The sequence below is a fragment of the Vigna umbellata genome, chromosome 1 (genome assembly GCF_029865625.1).
Source record: "Vigna umbellata cultivar VRB3 chromosome 1, Vumbellata_1.0, whole genome shotgun sequence".
NCBI classification, from domain to species: Eukaryota; Viridiplantae; Streptophyta; class Magnoliopsida; order Fabales; family Fabaceae; genus Vigna; species Vigna umbellata.
This window is the reverse complement of record NC_142165.1, coordinates 87,442,554-87,461,360: the sequence shown is the minus strand read 5'-3', so window position 1 is coordinate 87,461,360 and position 18,807 is coordinate 87,442,554.

Here is an 18,807-nt window from a genome sequence, read left to right as displayed (position 1 = left end):
CCGGGCAGGCATGCGATTCAACTGTTCCACCACTTTGTACTCACTCTGTTGTATGAACTTTAGGAATTCACCAACTTCTTCTTCAGATATTTCCCTCTTCTCCTCTGTGTCTGGGGTCTCCTCGGCCTCCACGTTCTTCCCCCTCAAGAACTCCTTTGCTTTTGCAGCCATTGATGCTTCCCTATCATTGGTTCTTTCTCTCGCCAATTCTGGTGGTGTAAAGATTCGACCACTTCTGGTCATTCCACCAATGCCTGATATGTTTTCCACAGTCGGATTTGCACATTCTCCCTCGTCTAATGCAGTTGCCCCATATCTCCATGGGACGGCTTTCTCGTTCTTATAAGGGAAAGGAGTTGGCACTCGGATGACCACAGACGGATTTCCTTCAGTTACCAGTGCAGGGGTGGTCCTAGTAAAATGGATCACCAAAGGTTCGGGTAGAGTCACATCAGATTCTCCACCAATTTGTGCAAATACTTCCTCCTCTCTGACCTCGCTGCACACTTGCATCATATGTCTATCGAGTAATTCTTGGAGGAAAATCTCGAATTCCATACACTCCTCAATAGAGTGCCCGGCCTCCGGATGGAGTGCGCACGCTATACCCAGATCATAATTGCCCTTCACTAGGCCCTTCTTCAACAAAGCTTCAAAGATAAACCTCCTAGAACTTCGGATTTCGCCCACATCTCTTATCAGATCCTGGTTTCCAACCTCGACGGCGTTCGTCGAGGAACTCCCGTGCCCGGACAATGGATTAGTATTGACGTTGGGCTGGTCCTCTTGAAACTTTAACCAACCCGAATCTATCAGAGCCTGAACTTTGTATTTGAGGGCCATACATCCTTCGGTCGAGTGGCCAACGCCTCCTGCATGATAACTACACCTGGCATTCGCGTCATAACCCCTAGGATACGGCGGCTGTACAGGCTTCATCGGACAAATGGCGACCAGACCCTTTTTGACTAGGTTAGGTAACAATTCAGTGTAGGTCATAGGGATTGGGGTGAACCTAACAAATTGATTTCCCCTTGGGTTGTTATTGTGACCCACATTCAGATTTGGGCCCATGTTTGCGACCGGTCTTGCGGCTTCGGTTGGGATACGCTGCGGTGGATAATACGCTTGTTGTTGTTGAGGCCTAGCTTGGTGAACAAACGTGGTGTTAGCAGCATAAGGAGGTGGGTTTAAGTATGGTCGATAATTAGGATTGGGAGCTCGTCCTCTCCACGCAGGCATTACCGACGCAGCATGTACCTCCCCCTCTTTTTTCTTCCCCTGATTGAAACTGGGCTTTTTGTAGTTTGTAGCTGCAGGTGGGCCATATGCTATCTTCCCGTTTTTCAATCCAATTTATATCCTCTCACCAATGATGATGGTGTCAGCAAAATTGACAGATACATTTCCAACCATATGCTCATAAAACGGCGGTTGGAGTGTGTTTACGAACATCGACACCATCTCTTTGTCAAACAACGGCGGCTCAACTTGCGCAGCCAACTCTCTCCATCGTTGGGCATACTCTTTGAAAGTTTCATTGTCCTTTTTTGTCATATTCTGCAGCTGCAGACGGTCTGGAGCAACATGAGTATTGTATACATATTGCTTTACGAAGGCATCAGCTAGATCCGCCCAACAACGAATTCGGTATGGCTCCAGGTGGGTGTACCAGTTCAATGTCACCCCAGCCAAACTTTCCTGGAAAACGTGGATGAGTAGCTGCTCATCATGAGCATACGCAGCCATCTTTCTGCAGTACATGGTCACATGGCTTTTAGGGCAAGTGTTACCCCTATATTTTTCAAACTCCGGCGCCTTGAACTTAGGCGGGATTTTCAAGCCCGGAACCAAACTCAATCGGGCCGCATCTCCAAACCCGTAGCTCTCAACTCCTTCAACAGCTCTCAACCTCGCCTCCAGACTTTCCAACCTACCCGTAGCTCCAACGAGGCTACCGAATCCCCCAACCACCGTGGCGTGTGGTGCAGCTTCGGCTGAAAAATCCTCCCTAGCAACCACAGGCGGTACTGGGGTCACCCGAATTCCATCAGTGGTGTTGGTCTCATTCATTCCCGTGCCCACCATGGGAGCCGACACTAAGACAGGTCCCTGAGTGCCGATTGGTGGTATATTGACAGTCGCGGGAAACGAGAATGAAGCGTGCTCAGCTTCTGAGTATTCTCCTACAGGAGGAGCGTAACCCGGAGGTAAACCATACAGTGGGAAAGGAACTGATTGGCTCGCAGCGTTGAACATTGGGGGATAAGGGTGAGCATTCCCCTCAACATGCGCAGATGAAGACTCTCCAGTAGTCTTCATGGATTCAAGCGCCGCCAAGATCTGGCCGATCTGGTCCTTCAATTGGCCAACATCCGCTTTGAGAGACTCTTGTGACTCCTCCCAGCTTGCCATGGCTTTTGAATTTGCCCGGGTCCGGTAGGGATGTCGTGGAAATTTGGTCGTCGTTTTTTCTCACGCGTACTGCTTTATTATTTTAATTAATTAGATGGAAATGAAACATGCTGAACAAAAGAAAATATGATGCATGCTAGTAATAGGGGGAAATCACAAGATTGTAATGACATCATTGATGGAAATTAACACAAGCAGATGCTAAACAACATCCCACACCTTTCATTTAAAAGGAAACAAGTTCATTACATTTCTTAAAGGAAACAAACCATAAAGATCCCTAAATACATCAATTCCTATCCCGAGTGATGAGGGATTTCATCTCATCTATCAGCCGTTTACAGTGATTAATAAAAAGCTCTATTTCTACTGGTGGGCTATAAAAGTGGGTACTCGCTTCAGCTTCCGACACCATTCTGGGAATGTCTTCAATTGCCCCATTTGCCAAAGCAGCCAACTGAGAGAAGCTTTCCTTCCAATGCTTTACGGCCGTTTCTTGCTCTGCGATGTGCTCTTTCATTCGCTTTATCAAGGCCTGATGCCTTTCTTCAAATTCCATCGACCTCCATCGCTCCTCCTGCTCCTCGATGTAATCCTCCATCTGCTTTAACATGGCTCGATATTCCCCTTCAGCCTCTGCCAGCTTCCAGCGCTCCTGATTCAACTCCGCTTCAAATGATGTAGCCATTTCCTTCATTTGATGCCCCGATTCTTGTACTTGGACTTGCGCTTCCCTTAGTCTTTTTAGGGCTTCCCTTTTATCCCTCTTGGCTTCTTCATAGAGTTGTTTCCACTGTCTGCCCTCTTCTAAAGCCACATTCTTCTCATTCACCCTCATGGATAACTCCTTACTTGCGGCCGCGAGATCCTGTTTTACTCGGAATGTATAATCTCTCTCTGCTTTCTGGCTTTTGACGATGTTTTCATAAGCCCGTGACTTTTCTTCGTTATCATTCCTCATATCCACAAAATCATTGCGAGCCTTCTGTAATTCATTTTCTAACCTTGCATTCCTCACCCTCAATTTCTCCACCTCAACCTTCAGCTGTTTCACCTCTTCACTTTCTGCGGCTTGGGATGTTTCTTCACTTGCCGATTGATCATTGATAGGCTTAAAAGGCAACTTGACTTCTCTTACCCTCTCCAGAATCCAGGTATGATAACTAACCCTGCTATCCATCACTCCACTCCTCAGGTCCTTCTCTGCTCGCACCACATTTTCCCAGGCACTTCTGACTCTCCTCAACATTTCAGTACAATGTCCGTCCTCATAGTAGATGAAGAAGGCCGTGAGATAATCTGGTGAAGGCGCTCCCTTCATAGGATATCCGAACTGTCTTTGGACCAAAATAGGGTTGTAGTTAATACAATACCTAGCGCCTATGAGAGGTATGTTAGGGAAGTTGCCACAATGTTGGATAGATGGTTTAGTCTCAAGCCAAGGAAGGCGCCATTTTACGTTTCCCTCTCTCAAACCGGCAAAGAAAAGAGCCCACCCATTACCTCCTTGATGCGACGGATTCTCAGGTGAACTTCTAACCTCGACTACCCCCTTAAATACTCGTGCCGTCATCCACGCATATAACGCCGGCAAACAACAAAGAATCCTCTTCCCTTTTCTCTCCTGGCAAAAACTCATAGTCCCATACACATCTGCGAGGACTGCTGTTACGGGGTTTTCTGATCTTGTCTTTTTTGCCACGAAGACATCAATAGCAGTGTAATCTACAAAGTCTTCCAATTTGGGAAATAGGACAATGCCAAACACAGTGAGGGCTAGTACATCCATGAAGGTCTCCCATTCTTCCCTATCGCCTAGGTCGTGCAAATATTGTTCAAGGTAACCTTGTGTCAGCCCCCGAATTTGATGTCTCGTTATCAACCGGTTCTCCAATTCATTGGGCTGTAATCTCATTATAACAGCAAGGGTAGAAACAGAGGCATGATGCTCCAAGTGCTGATATGGCTTGGTACCCTCTAATGGCAAGCCCAGAATATGCTCAAATTCTTCTACAGTTGGTGCCAGCTGGAAGTCCTGGAAGGTAAAACATCTCAGGGGAGAATCATAATACTGAGCTAGAGCTGTAATAGCGGGCAACTGTACTTTCACCTCCATTAAACTCAACAAATTCCCATATTTCCTCCCGAAGGCTTCTCTCTGTATGGTCTTGAGTCTTCGGCCTAAATTTATCAACCCGGTCAAATTTCCAACATGTGTCCTTAGGCTAGACTTCTTCCTTAAAATGGCGGAGTTGGTATGCAGTGTAGCATCAGATCTGGTGTCAACATCCATCTCGTGTGAAGTCAAGTGTATACCTGTGATTTCCCCTAAAACCAACATGTTACTAAATGATGCATGAATATGATGCATGATAATAAAACAACACGATGAATCAAATGCGTGCATGGCATGAAAATGCAATAACATAATTTTCGAAAGAGAACGAACAGCGTGAGGATTACAAGAATACACGTTTCTCCCTTTGTGCCCTAATAAAGGTTCAATGGCTTGGATTCGATGTCAAGTATATGCAATCTCACAAGGATGGTCTCCTGAACCTAGAGGTCAATGGTCACTAGAGCTATGGCTCCCTTCATAGCATCTCCACAACAGTCGAGTAATCAACTAGATGAGGAGACACAAGTGAAGAGAACAAACTCTAGCTGGAGTTCTCACGATAGCCAGACAGGAAGTACATCCCAGAATGACACCGCTACACAACTCCTCTAATTCTAAGCTACGCTCAGACCCGGGTATAGGGCCCCACTCATGATATGCTGAAAGTGTGTGTGTGAAGGGAGAAAATTATGCACACCCAAACCCTCACCTGCAAAACAACCAAAAAATTTCCCAGGCAGGTATGAACATGTTTTCTACCCTAGGGTTCAATATAGGACAATTCAAGCAACTCATGCAATTATTCAAAATATCAAACATAGATAAAGAAAATGGGAAGGAAAACATAAAGCAAAACCACATCAGAATCGAGCATCTAATTAAATGGCTTGACTCTCGCGTCCCCAGTGAAGTCGCCATCTGTCGCAACCGGAATCGCGACGGGACGACGATCCAAAAAAGAAAAACGTGTTTTTGGAAAAAGATTTGGAGTCGCCACCATAGTTTATTATGGGAAACTACGGGAAAACCATAAAACGATAAAGCACAGCCCGCGAAAACCAGATTCTGGGTTCGGGAGTCGGTTACGCGTGGGGAAGGTGTTAGCACCCCACAACGCCTGCCCTAAGGCAGTACCTTTAACTAAATGCACGAATATGATGTGGTTTTCAAAATGTTTAACTATCCCCTAAAATAGAATTCTAAATAAACAAAACATATTTTTTTATTTTTTTGGGCCCGACAAGGATTGACCTTGCTCCTACGTATTCTCATTCAAAATGAGAAATCAGGGTTACGTAGTTCTTTTTGAAAATGCTTGAGAGATTTGTTTGAGAAATTGATTGAAAGATTTGTTTGAGAAAATGATTACGGATAAATTTGGATTTTTGGGAAAGTGAACCTGACAAGGGCTAGCCTTACTCCTACGTATCTCCACTTTCGATGGAGAATCAAGGATCACGTAGTTCTGGATAGCAAGACTATTTGTTGTTTAAAATTGTTGATGTTTTCGGGTTTTTTTTTTTTTTTTAAGATTTTATACCTTTTTTGTATTTTGTTTAAGAAAGAGAAAAGGTTGTTAGCACAAGGACGATGCGTGCGATCACACATGTGCATAAACCTTTAAAACATATTTTTTTGTTAATTTTACTTAAGGAAAAGAAAAGGTTTTTAGCACAAGGACGATGCGTGCGATCACACATGTGCCTAAACCTTTAAAACATATTTTTTTGCAATTTTATTTAAAAGAGGAGAAGGTTTTTAGCACAAGGACGATGCGTGCGATCACACATGTGCCTAAACCTTCAAAACATATTTTTTGTTAATTTTACTTAAGGAAAAGAAAAGGTTTTTAGCACAAGGACGATGCGTGCGATCACACATGTGCCTAAACCTTTAAAACATATTTTTTTATAAATTCCTTTATTTAAATTGCATATATATTTTAGGATAAGTAGATGTATAGAATAAGTAGATAGAACAAAATAAAATAGTAAAATAAAAATAAAAATAAAAGAAATAAATAAAACAAATGAAATAAGATAGACAAAAATAAATAGAATAAAATAAAATAAGGAAAACAAACAAATAAAAATAACGAGCGCTGGGGGATCATGAGCGGACGTTGGGAATGACGTGAAATAACGAGCGTTGGGGGAATTAATGAACGTTCGCTGAAAGTGGGGAGAAAGAACGAGCGTTCGTTGGGTGGATTAACGAACGTTCGTTGAGAATGGGGAAGAACGAGCGTTGGGGGGAATCAGTGTCACGAGCGCTCGTTGGGGAAAGTTGACGAACGTACGTTGAGAAAAGGCTGCAGGACGAGCGCTCGTTGGGGGCCAAGCGGACGCTGGGAAACGAGGCTGAAGGATGAGCGCTCGTGGTGGACGAGCGTTCGTTGGGGAATTGACGAACGACTGCTTGGAAAGGGAGGCAGAATGACGAGCGCTCATTTTGAAGATGACGAACGGACGTTGAGAACATGAGGCTGGATGACGAACGGACGTTGAGAACATGAGGCTGGATGACGAACGCTCGTTATGGACGAGCGTTCGTTGGGAAGACGTGGCAAGTTGATGACGAACGCTCGTTATGGACGAGCGTTCGTTGGGAAGACGTGGCAAGTTGATGACGAACGCTCGTTATGGACGAGCGTTCGTTGGGAAGATGAGGGAAATTAATGACTAACGCTCGTTATGGACGAGCGTTCGTTGGGAAGACGTGGCAAGTTGATGACGAACGCTCGTTATGGACGAGCGTTCGTTGGGAAGATGAGGGAAAGTTGATGACGAACGCTCGTTATGGACGAGCGTTCGTTGGGAAGATGAGGGAAATTAATGACTAACGCTCGTTATGGACGAGCGTTCGTTGGGAAGACGTGGCAAGTTGATGACGAACGCTCGTTATGGACGAGCGTTCGTTGGGAAGATGAGGGAAATTAATGACTAACACTCGTTATGGACGAGCGTTCGTTGGGAAGTTCAGGTTGGATGACGAACGCTCGTTATTGGCGAGCGTTCGTTGGGAAGATGTGGGAAATTGATGACGAACGCTCGTTACGGACGAGCGTTCGTTGTGAAGGTGTGGGAAATTGATGACGAACGCTCGCTACGGACGAGCGTTCGTTGTGAAGGTGAGGGAAATTGGTGACGCACGCTCGAAAAAGGCCAGATAACGTGCGCTCGTTCTGGGCTTGGCCCACCCGGGTGGCTGCTAACCTAGAATTCCCCTAGGGGTTCTGCCTTCCCATTCTCATTCACTCACCCACTCGGATCCCACACTCTCCAGAGACCCAAGGTCTCTTACTCTCTCCGCAGGCCCACCGCCGCCTATGCCAGCGCCGGCCACCGCTTGTGCCGCCGGAGCCCTCGTCAGCCCAAGCCAAGTCCGCAAGCTCTTTCTCTTCTTGCGCAGCTCGAAGACGAGTTCCTGCGTCCTCTCCCTTTCTTCTTCACGCAGGACCCAGACTCACCGCCAATACACGCGGTTGCCGGGGAGCTCCAGATTCGGCGCCAGTGATAACGGCGACAGCCTTGGTGGGTGCTTGGATTAATTATTTTTCATGCAGGAAAATGGCATTGGTATGGGGTTGTGTATGAAGGATATCAGTTTACAGGTTTGGATTCTGCAAAGAGAGCATTGGTTTCTTGTTGAAGGTCATGAAGCGTGTTTGGGTTGTTGGGAATGGATGAAGGAGATATCTGCAGAATGAAATGGAGGATGAATGGCAGTGGAGATCGGTGTAGTGGGTGATGGGTTATGTTCCTCGATGGAGGTGTTCACGGGTGCTGGAGATGATGGAGAGGAGTGGAGAATCAGAGGGGTTGATGGAAGCTTGCGAGGGAGGGAGACAAAGGTAGGAGTAGGGAAATGGATGAAGATGGTTAAGGGTAGGATGAGGCTGGGGTGGTGAGTCTATTTTGGTGTTCTCTGTTCGTGACCTTGGGTGCCTCAGGGGCTGAAATATGATAATGACGATGGTGGTTGTTTGCTGGCTATGCAGATGCGAAATGGGAGCTGGAGCCCTACGTGAAAGACAGCCTATTCGGTCTAGCAACCGAAGGAAGACAGTATAATGGGGATCACAACTCGCATTAAGGTGATGCGAGCATGAATCTTGGATGTAAATGAATGGAATAGGGGATGAAATAGCAGGGTAAACGAAAATTCACACCAGTATGACTATGAACGAATGCGGATAACATAAATTAGGGATACTTACCTTCAATGAAAACGATTAGGCCTCTCCTTCCCCTATTGTGGACTTGTTTTTGCTTTTCCTCTGCTCTTCCCCCCACTTGCACACTCCTCCCCTTTTTTTTCTTCCAGCAATCGATTTCTCTCCTTTGATGAAGGCCCCTGTAGCTCCTCCCAAAATCCCACTTTCTCTATGCTTTTCTGCCCTCTCCGTGCCACCCTGCCATTCCGTATATCAAATCGTGTATGTGCCATGCAGGCTCCAAAACGTCTCTGCCATCCCAAAACGTGCCTTGTCCTTGCCTGCTCCCAAAACCAGTTTGTCTCCCACAGCAAGAAACCGTTTTCCTCCATCGTGTCCCCTCGCCAATTTGTCCTTTTCTCATTTTTTGATTCATTTCATTTTTTTTTTATTTATATATTTTTTTAATTTTATTTTATTTTAAAACCTTTTAACTAATAATAATTATGAAAAGATAAAAATTTAAGAAAAATAAGAATTAAAATTAAAACGAAGAATTAAAAGAAAATAAAAATAAATAATAAATAAATAAATAAAAGAAAAAAAAGTAAAATAAATGAAAGAGATAGAATAAAAACAAAATAAGCAATAAAGAAAAAGGGTAATAAAAACAATAAGATAAAATAAATAGAACTAAAAAAGAAATAGGTAAATGAATAATAAAAAGGTTAAATATGTGACAACCAAAATGCAATAAAACTATAAAAATAATCCGGACGAAATTGGGTATTGACAGCTGCCCCTCTTTACTTAGATTTTACTAGATAATATGACAATGTAATGTCTTCATATTATTTAGTAAAAGATAAGTAAAGATAGAAATACTAATTTCGTCTGGATTTCTAAGGAAGCAAAATGAATGCGAAACATAAGTTAAACAAATCGATGAAGAATGTGAGATTGCAACATAAACGATCATTGCCGAGCAGAGGGGCCCAAAATCAAAGAAAGACTAGAGGCGCCAGACAAGACTGGGCTTGAAACGCTGAACCAAAACCGTGCTTGAGGGGAACGAGGTGTACCAACCTCGTGGAGGGTGTACAAACCCTGAACGAATGACATGAGGTGTACTAACCCTATGGAGGGTGTACAAACCCTGAACGAATGATATGAGGTGTACTAACCTCGTGGAGGGTGTACAAACCCTGAACAAATGATGTGAGGTGTACTAACCTCTTGGAGGGTGTACAAACCCTGAACGAATGATATGAGGTGTACTAACCTCGTGGAGGGTGTACAAACCCTGAACGAATGATATGAGGTGTACTAACCTCGTGGAGGGTGTACAAACCCTGTAGATGAATGATATGAGGTGTACTAACCTCGTGGAGGGTGTACAAACCCTGTGGATGAATGATGTGAGGTGTACTAACCTCTTGGAGGGTGTACAAACCCTGTGGAATGAATGATACGAGGTGTACTAACCTCGTGGAGGGTGTACAAACCCTGTAGATGAATGATATGAGGTGTACTAACCTCGTGGAGGGTGTACAAACCCTAAACAAATGATGTGAGGTGTACTAACCTCTTGGAGGGTGTACAAACCCTATGGATGAATGGAATGAGGATCAATAGGCTCGACGAGTGCCTTGAGGTGAACCATCGCAGAAGAAACTCTTGGATTCAGATCTTTTTTTTTGAAGAAACATTGGTAAATACTGAGCAAAACATTAGAGAGATTTGGATATAAAGGTCTGCTAACCTTTTTCACCACCTCATTTTCCCTTTACGGATTTTTGAACAATTTTCTTTGCTTTCTATGAAATGATGTTATGTTATGATGGTGCATGAATGCATATGAGCCAGTGGTTTCGTTCCCTTCTTTTGCTCTCGCTTTCTCTTTCTTGCACCTTTTTCTTCTTTTTTTTTTTTTTTCTTTTTTTTTTTTTTTGTGAAAATTCTATGCTTGGAATCCGTTGTCAATGTTGACGTCAAACGCGATGTTCGTTCGAAATGCATTCAATCAAAATAATGCCAAGAAGCAGTGGGTTCTTTGATGCAAGGAAAAGAACGTAACTAGGGGTTCAAATTCCCTCTAGCACTAGCTTGAACCTGAAAAGGGTGCGGGAGATGAGTACGAAAGGCAGATGGTTGAATGACTACCTGTGGGTAAGGTTAGCATTTGAATTTTTCTTACTTTGGGAGGTGTTATTAGTACCTACACATGCATGGCCCGCAAGGGCTGCCCCAACTTTGTTACGTATAGTGAACTTGATTTGGAGAGGGGGAAAGGTTCGGGCAGGAAGGATTGCCCCAATTTGGCGATTCTTGATTGATGGGGAGACTTCACATTTTTTGTCTTTTTTTTTCTTTTTTTTTTTGTTTCATTTTCTTTCCTTCTTTTTTTTTTTTCTTTTGAGTGATTGTGTCATTCACCACATCGTTTCGTTTCAGGGTTAAAATCGTGAGAAAGATTAGGACAAACAGTCTTCAGTCAGCGTGGACTTTTATTGGCTTGTACCGTGGCCAAAGGTCAAAGGGTTTTGAAAGAAATGGATAATGAAGGCTCAAATAAGTGTTTGGCGGTTAAATTGTTTCAACAAGAATCATTTGTAAGGTATCGAGTCAACTATCCTTAAAGATATGAAACTTCGGGCATCCTTTTATTTTCATTGCTGTTTTTTTTCTTTCTTCCCCTTTTGGGTCGCTTGCTTCGTGGTCTCTGTTGTGTACTTCTTCGAGACTTTATATATTTTTTATTTCTTTTTTCCTTCTTTTTTTTTTTAGAAATCCCCTCCTTGATTTCGGATGCCCTTGATGTACCCTTTAGGTTGACATCGATGTGCTAATGATTCTTGTCGGGGGTGATGAAAACAAATATAATTTATGGCTCAAAAGGGGTGCAATTGGATAAACTTCTTTTAACGTTTGAATAAAGAAAAAATGGCCACACGTCACTCTGAATCTTTGCTTACCTTACTTTCTCGCGACCTTAGCCCTGGAATAAAACTCGGTAGTGGTTAACACATTGACTTCATTTTTTTTTTTATTTTTTTTTTTTTTATTTTTTTTTTATTTTTTTTTATCTCCCAATCAACAGATCGTTGGGGATGTGTACCATGATGAACACTGCCCCAGTATTGTATTCATGACAATCCTTTGTTTTAATGGGAAATGAAAAGGTTGAGGGTTCAAGTAGTATGAATGCAGATGCTCTAGCTGGAAAAGAACGATGGTTACCCCCGAAACCTTGCATCAGGAGAAGACCCAACTTTGGTATTTTCAAAATTTATTTTGCTTTTGCTTTTCGAAAACACTACGCCCTTGACAACCTCATTGACAACGAATTCAACATGTGTCTTTTCTTTTGCTTTCTTTTTTTCATTTTTATTTCTATTATATTTTTTTTATTTTTACGACACCCACCAGGACCGAGCTAAGCCGACTGAATACCCGTGATGCTTTTATTGACATTCGTTCGATTATTTTCGTTTTCAATCCTCTTTATTTACCTAAACAGCTCAACGCGACATGCAATAACTTCAGAAAGTATGAACAAAAATTTAATATGCGGTATTTATTGAATGAAAAACACATATTACAACAATTTGAAAGGCAATGTTAATATTCGCTAACGGCAACCCTTATCACGGAATCATCATACATAGAACTTTTTGACCGCATCAGAATTAACCGGTAACGGTAATTCCTCCCCATCCATCCTTGTGAGAATTAGTGCCCCACCAGAGAATGCTTTCTTCACCACAAACGGCCCTTCATAGTTTGGGGTCCACTTGCCTCGATGATCTTTTTGGATGGGCAAAATCCTCTTCAACACCAGTTCGCCTTCATGAAACTCTCTTGGGTGCACCCTTTTGTCAAACGCCTTTTTCATTCTCCTTTGATACAGCTGTCCATGACACACTGCTGTTAACCTTTTCTCTTCGATAAGGTTGAGTTGGTCGAATCGGGTTTGAACCCACTCAGCTTCCTCTAACTTAGTTTCCATTAACACGCGTAAGGAGGGAATTTCGACCTCAAATGGAAGTACCGCTTCCATCCCATACACTAGCGAGAACGGCGTGGCCCCAGTTGATGTTCGTACTGATGTGCGGTATCCGTGCAAAGCGAAAGGAAGCATTTCGTGCCAGTCCTTGTAAGTGACCACCATCTTCTGCACAATCTTCTTGATGTTCTTGTTAGCAGCCTCTACTGCCCCATTCATCTTTGGACGATAAGGAGAGGAATTATGGTGGTGAATTTTGAATTCCTCACATAACTCCGCCATCATCTGATTGTTCAGGTTGGTAGCGTTATCAGTGATGATCTTGTTAGGTAGCCCATACCTACAGATCAACTCCTTCCTTATGAATCTAACCACAACCTTTCTAGTCACGTTGGCATACGAAGCAGCCTCAACCCACTTGGTGAAATAGTCGATTGCGACTAGTATGAAGCGATGTCCATTTGACGCTTTTGGTTCTATAGCTCCGATGACATCTATTCCCCACATCGAAAATGGCCATGGTGCAGACAACACGTTCAGAGTAGTGGGTGGCACATTGATATTATCTGCATATATCTGACATTTCTCACACTTTCTCACGTGTATGCAACAATCGTTTTCCATGGTCAACCAGAAGTAACCAGCTCTTAAGATCTTCCTAGCCATCGAATGTCCATTCATGTGTGTACCAAATGTACCTTCGTGCACTTCTTTCAATATCAACTCGGCTTCCTTTGCATCCACACATCTGAGGAGAACCATGTCATGGTTTCTCTTGTATAAAACATCCCCACTTAAGATGAAACTGCCGGCCAACCTTCTTAGTGCTCTTTTATCGTTTTCAGACGCATCCTCAGGGTATTCTCGGGTTTTAAGATAACGCTTGATATCAAAGTACCAAGGCTTACCGTCTAACTCCTCCTCGATGAAGTGGCAATATGCGGGCTCTGCATGGCTTTTCATTTTGATTTTTGGTAATTCTGCATCTTGATCAACCTCAAACATTGACGACAAGGTGGCCAGTGAGTCTGCTAATTGATTATCTTCTCGAGGTATATGGTTAAATGTGATGGAATCGAAATACTCCATTAATCCCCTGATGTAAGCTTGGTAGGGAATTAATTTTGTATCCCTAGTTTCCCATTCTCCTTTCAATTGATGGATGACCAAAGCCGAATCTCCATATACATCTAGAATTTTTGCCTTAGACTCAATTGCTGCTCGAATACCCATAGCACAGGCTTCATATTCAGCGATGTTATTTGTGCAGCTAAAACACAACCTTGCCGTCATTGGTATATACTGACGCTCTGGGGAGATAAGCACTGCCCCTATTCCATGTCCCATCACATTCGAGGCTCCGTCGAATAACACCGTCCACGCTTTTTCGTTTCGGTCTTCTTTGTTCTCTTCGAATAGAGCCATGATATCCTCATCAGGAAATTCAGGTTGCATTGGTTGATAATCACAAAGGGGTTGATGAGCCAGGTATTCTGCTAGTGCGCTACCCTTGACAGATTTTTGAGTGACATATACGATGTCGTACTCTGACAATAGCATCTGCCATCGAGCTATCCTTCCAGTAAGAGCAGGCTTTTCAAAAATATACTTGATAGGATCCATCTTGGATATCAACCATGTGGAATGACTCAACATGTATTGCCTTAAACGATGAGCGGCCCACGCCAATGCGCAGCAAGTCCGCTCTAACGATGAATATCGTTGTTCGCAGTCTGTGAACTTCTTGCTCAAGTAATATATAGCGTGCTCTCTTTTGCCATCCTCATCATGCTGACCCAACACACAACCCATTGACTCGTCCAATACAGTCAAATACAAAATGAGTGGCCTTCCTGGTTCTGGTGGACGTAATACAGGAGGGTTTTGTAAGTATTGTTTGACTCTCTCAAAAGCGGCCTGACAATCCTCATTCCACACCACAGCCTGATTCTTTCGTAACAACTTGAACAGTGGTTCACAAGTAGCAGTTAAGTGGGAGATGAATCTAGCAATGTAATTCAATCTACCCAAAAACCCTCGAACTTCTTTTTCCGTTTTAGGCGCAGGCATTTCCATTATCGCTCGCACTTTATCTGGATCCACCTCTATCCCCCTCTGGCTGACAATAAAGCCCAACAATTTCCCGGATTTCACTCCAAATGTACATTTGGCGGGATTCAGCCTAAGCTTATACTTCCTCAATCTCTCGAATAACTTTCTCAAGTTGAGGACGTGTTCTTCTTCTGATTCGGACTTCGCGATCATGTCGTCCACATAAACTTCAATCTCCTTGTGCATCATATCATGGAAAAGTGCCACCATCGCCCTTTGATATGTTGCCCCAGCATTCTTGAGTCCAAAAGACATCACTTTATAACAAAATGTGCCCCACAATGTAATAAAAGTAGTCTTTTCCATATCTTCTGGTGCCATCTTGATCTGGTTATACCCCGAAAAACCATCCATGAACGAAAACAGTGAATACTTGGCTGTATTATCAACCAGGGTGTCGATGTGTGGTAATGGGAAATTGTCCTTTGGGCTTGCGCGATTCAAATCTCGATAATCGACACACATCCGAACTTTACCATCCTTCTTAGGCACCGGTACAATGTTTGCTACCCATTCTGGGTATCTCGCCACAGCTAGAAACCCTGCATCGAATTGCTTCTGTACCTCCTCCTTGATCTTCAAGGACATTTCCGGTTTCATCCTTCTTAGCTTTTGCTTTACCGGTGGGCATTCCGGCTTGAGCGGGAGCTTGTGTTGTACAATATCTGTATCGAGGCCTGGCATGTCATTGTAAGACCAAGCAAACACATCCCTGAACTCCCTCAATAAGTCACACAATTTTTCTTTCACTTCTGCTTTCATGGCTGTACCGATCTTCACCTCCTTTACCTCATCCCCATTCCCTAAATTGAGTACTTCAACATCTTCCTGGTGAGGTTTCATCTCCTTACACTCTTGTTCCACTAGTCTCAACAGTTCAGGAGGGGGTTCCGGGTCATCATCACAATCATCTTCCGTATTATTGACAGGGCGCCCAAAATCAGGAATATCAACATAATTACTTTCAAAACATTCATTGTCATATCTGCATTATTTGAGTTTATGAAAAGGAAATAAATAAACGAAAAACGACGAGGAATGCAAAATGATGATAAAACACAAACAAACACACTTTGATTATCGCGCTGAGCATAATAAACTGAAAGCGTCAACCCGTAAGTCATGAATCCTAAAGCCCCGGGTAAAGCTATAGGATTAATTAAAGTTATTACATCTTATTCAAATTAAGCATCACGGGCAAATCCAGCATCTCCCAGTTGTCGAGTCGTGCATCCGGGGAGCAGGCCCACACGCAACTGGAGCCTTCCGATCCATCTTCATCTCCCACAGCTGCTATGTGGCCAGTGTTAACCCAACCAGCACTGCGAAAGCTCTCCTTGAGGTCACAGATACGAATTCTTCCCACTTTGGGCTCCCGTCTTTCCATCCGGGCCAGACTGCGCTCCCTCCTTTCTTCTATCAGCCTTCTCCTATCCTCCTTGGTGGGCTTGTATCCCAGGCCATACCTATTCTTGTTCTCGACGACCTCCAGAGGGAATGCTCGCCCCTGTCCATACCTACCCAAACCTTTCCCATGCATGTAACCTTCTTTTAACATGACTTTGGCCATCATGATAGAAGCACGCGACAGATGTGGGCTGACCGCGAATGGCTCCACGTAGGTGTTTCCCACGATCTCCAGAGATTGGAAAGTTGCCTCGAGAGCTTCCTCGGCTACTTCAATATAACGGGAGGATGATGGTCCGCTCACAAGGAGGTCCTCCTCTCCTGATACTATCACCAGCTTATCTCCCATAACATATTTCAGCTTTTGGTGTAGTGTGGAAGGCACAACTCCTGCAGAATGGATCCACGGGCGACCCAACAAACAGCTATAAGCCGGGAGGATATCCATAACTTGAAAGGTCACTTGAAAGACACAAGGACCGACTTGAACGGGCAATTCAATTTCTCCCATCACTACCCTTTTACTGCCGTCAAATGCCCTCACAATCATAGAGCTCGGCTTCATATGCATTCCATCACAGGGGAGCTTCTCCAATGTCGATTTTGGCATGACGTTCAGAGAGGAGCCATTGTCTACCAAGACACGCGCTATAACGTGATCTAAACATTTCACAGAGACATGAAGAGCCTTGTTATGCCCTCTCCCCTCAGTGGGTATCTCCTCATCAGTGAAGGTGAGGTAATTATTAGCAACGATGTTGCCAACAATGCCCTCGAACTTGTTCAGAGAAATACCTTGTTCTACATGAGCCTCACTGAGTATCTTCATCAACAACTTTCGGTGCGAGGCAGAGTGCATGAGTAATTCTAGCAAGGAGATCCGGGCAGGCATGCGATTCAACTGTTCCACCACTTTGTACTCACTCTGTTGTATGAACTTTAGGAATTCACCAACTTCTTCTTCAGATATTTCCCTCTTCTCCTCTGTGTCTGGGGTCTCCTCGGCCTCCACGTTCTTCCCCCTCAAGAACTCCTTTGCTTTTGCAGCCATTGATGCTTCCCTATCATTGGTTCTTTCTCTCGCCAATTCTGGTGGTGTAAAGATTCGACCACTTCTGGTCATTCCACCAATGCCTGATATGTTTTCCACAGTCGGATTTGCACATTCTCCCTCGTCTAATGCAGTTGCCCCATATCTCCATGGGACGGCTTTCTCGTTCTTATAAGGGAAAGGAGTTGGCACTCGGATGACCACAGACGGATTTCCTTCAGTTACCAGTGCAGGGGTGGTCCTAGTAAAATGGATCACCAAAGGTTCGGGTAGAGTCACATCAGATTCTCCACCAATTTGTGCAAATACTTCCTCCTCTCTGACCTCGCTGCACACTTGCATCATATGTCTATCGAGTAATTCTTGGAGGAAAATCTCGAATTCCATACACTCCTCAATAGAGTGCCCGGCCTCCGGATGGAGTGCGCACGCTATACCCAGATCATAATTGCCCTTCACTAGGCCCTTCTTCAACAAAGCTTCAAAGATAAACCTCCTAGAACTTCGGATTTCGCCCACATCTCTTATCAGATCCTGGTTTCCAACCTCGACGGCGTTCGTCGAGGAACTCCCGTGCCCGGACAATGGATTAGTATTGACGTTGGGCTGGTCCTCTTGAAACTTTAACCAACCCGAATCTATCAGAGCCTGAACTTTGTATTTGAGGGCCATACATCCTTCGGTCGAGTGGCCAACGCCTCCTGCATGATAACTACACCTGGCATTCGCGTCATAACCCCTAGGATACGGCGGCTGTACAGGCTTCATCGGACAAATGGCGACCAGACCCTTTTTGACTAGGTTAGGTAACAATTCAGTGTAGGTCATAGGGATTGGGGTGAACCTAACAAATTGATTTCCCCTTGGGTTGTTATTGTGACCCACATTCAGATTTGGGCCCATGTTTGCGACCGGTCTTGCGGCTTCGGTTGGGATACGCTGCGGTGGATAATACGCTTGTTGTTGTTGAGGCCTAGCTTGGTGAACAAACGTGGTGTTAGCAGCATAAGGAGGTGGGTTTAAGTATGGTCGATAATTAGGATTGGGAGCTCGTCCTCTCCACGCAGGCATTACCGACGCAGCATGTACCTCCCCCTCTTTTTTCTTCCCCTGATTGAAACTGGGCTTTTTGTAGTTTGTAGCTGCAGGTGGGCCATATGCTATCTTCCCGTTTTTCAATCCAATTTATATCCTCTCACCAATGATGATGGTGTCAGCAAAATTGACAGATACATTTCCAACCATATGCTCATAAAACGGCGGTTGGAGTGTGTTTACGAACATCGACACCATCTCTTTGTCAAACAACGGCGGCTCAACTTGCGCAGCCAACTCTCTCCATCGTTGGGCATACTCTTTGAAAGTTTCATTGTCCTTTTTTGTCATATTCTGCAGCTGCAGACGGTCTGGAGCAACATGAGTATTGTATACATATTGCTTTACGAAGGCATCAGCTAGATCCGCCCAACAACGAATTCGGTATGGCTCCAGGTGGGTGTACCAGTTCAATGTCACCCCAGCCAAACTTTCCTGGAAAACGT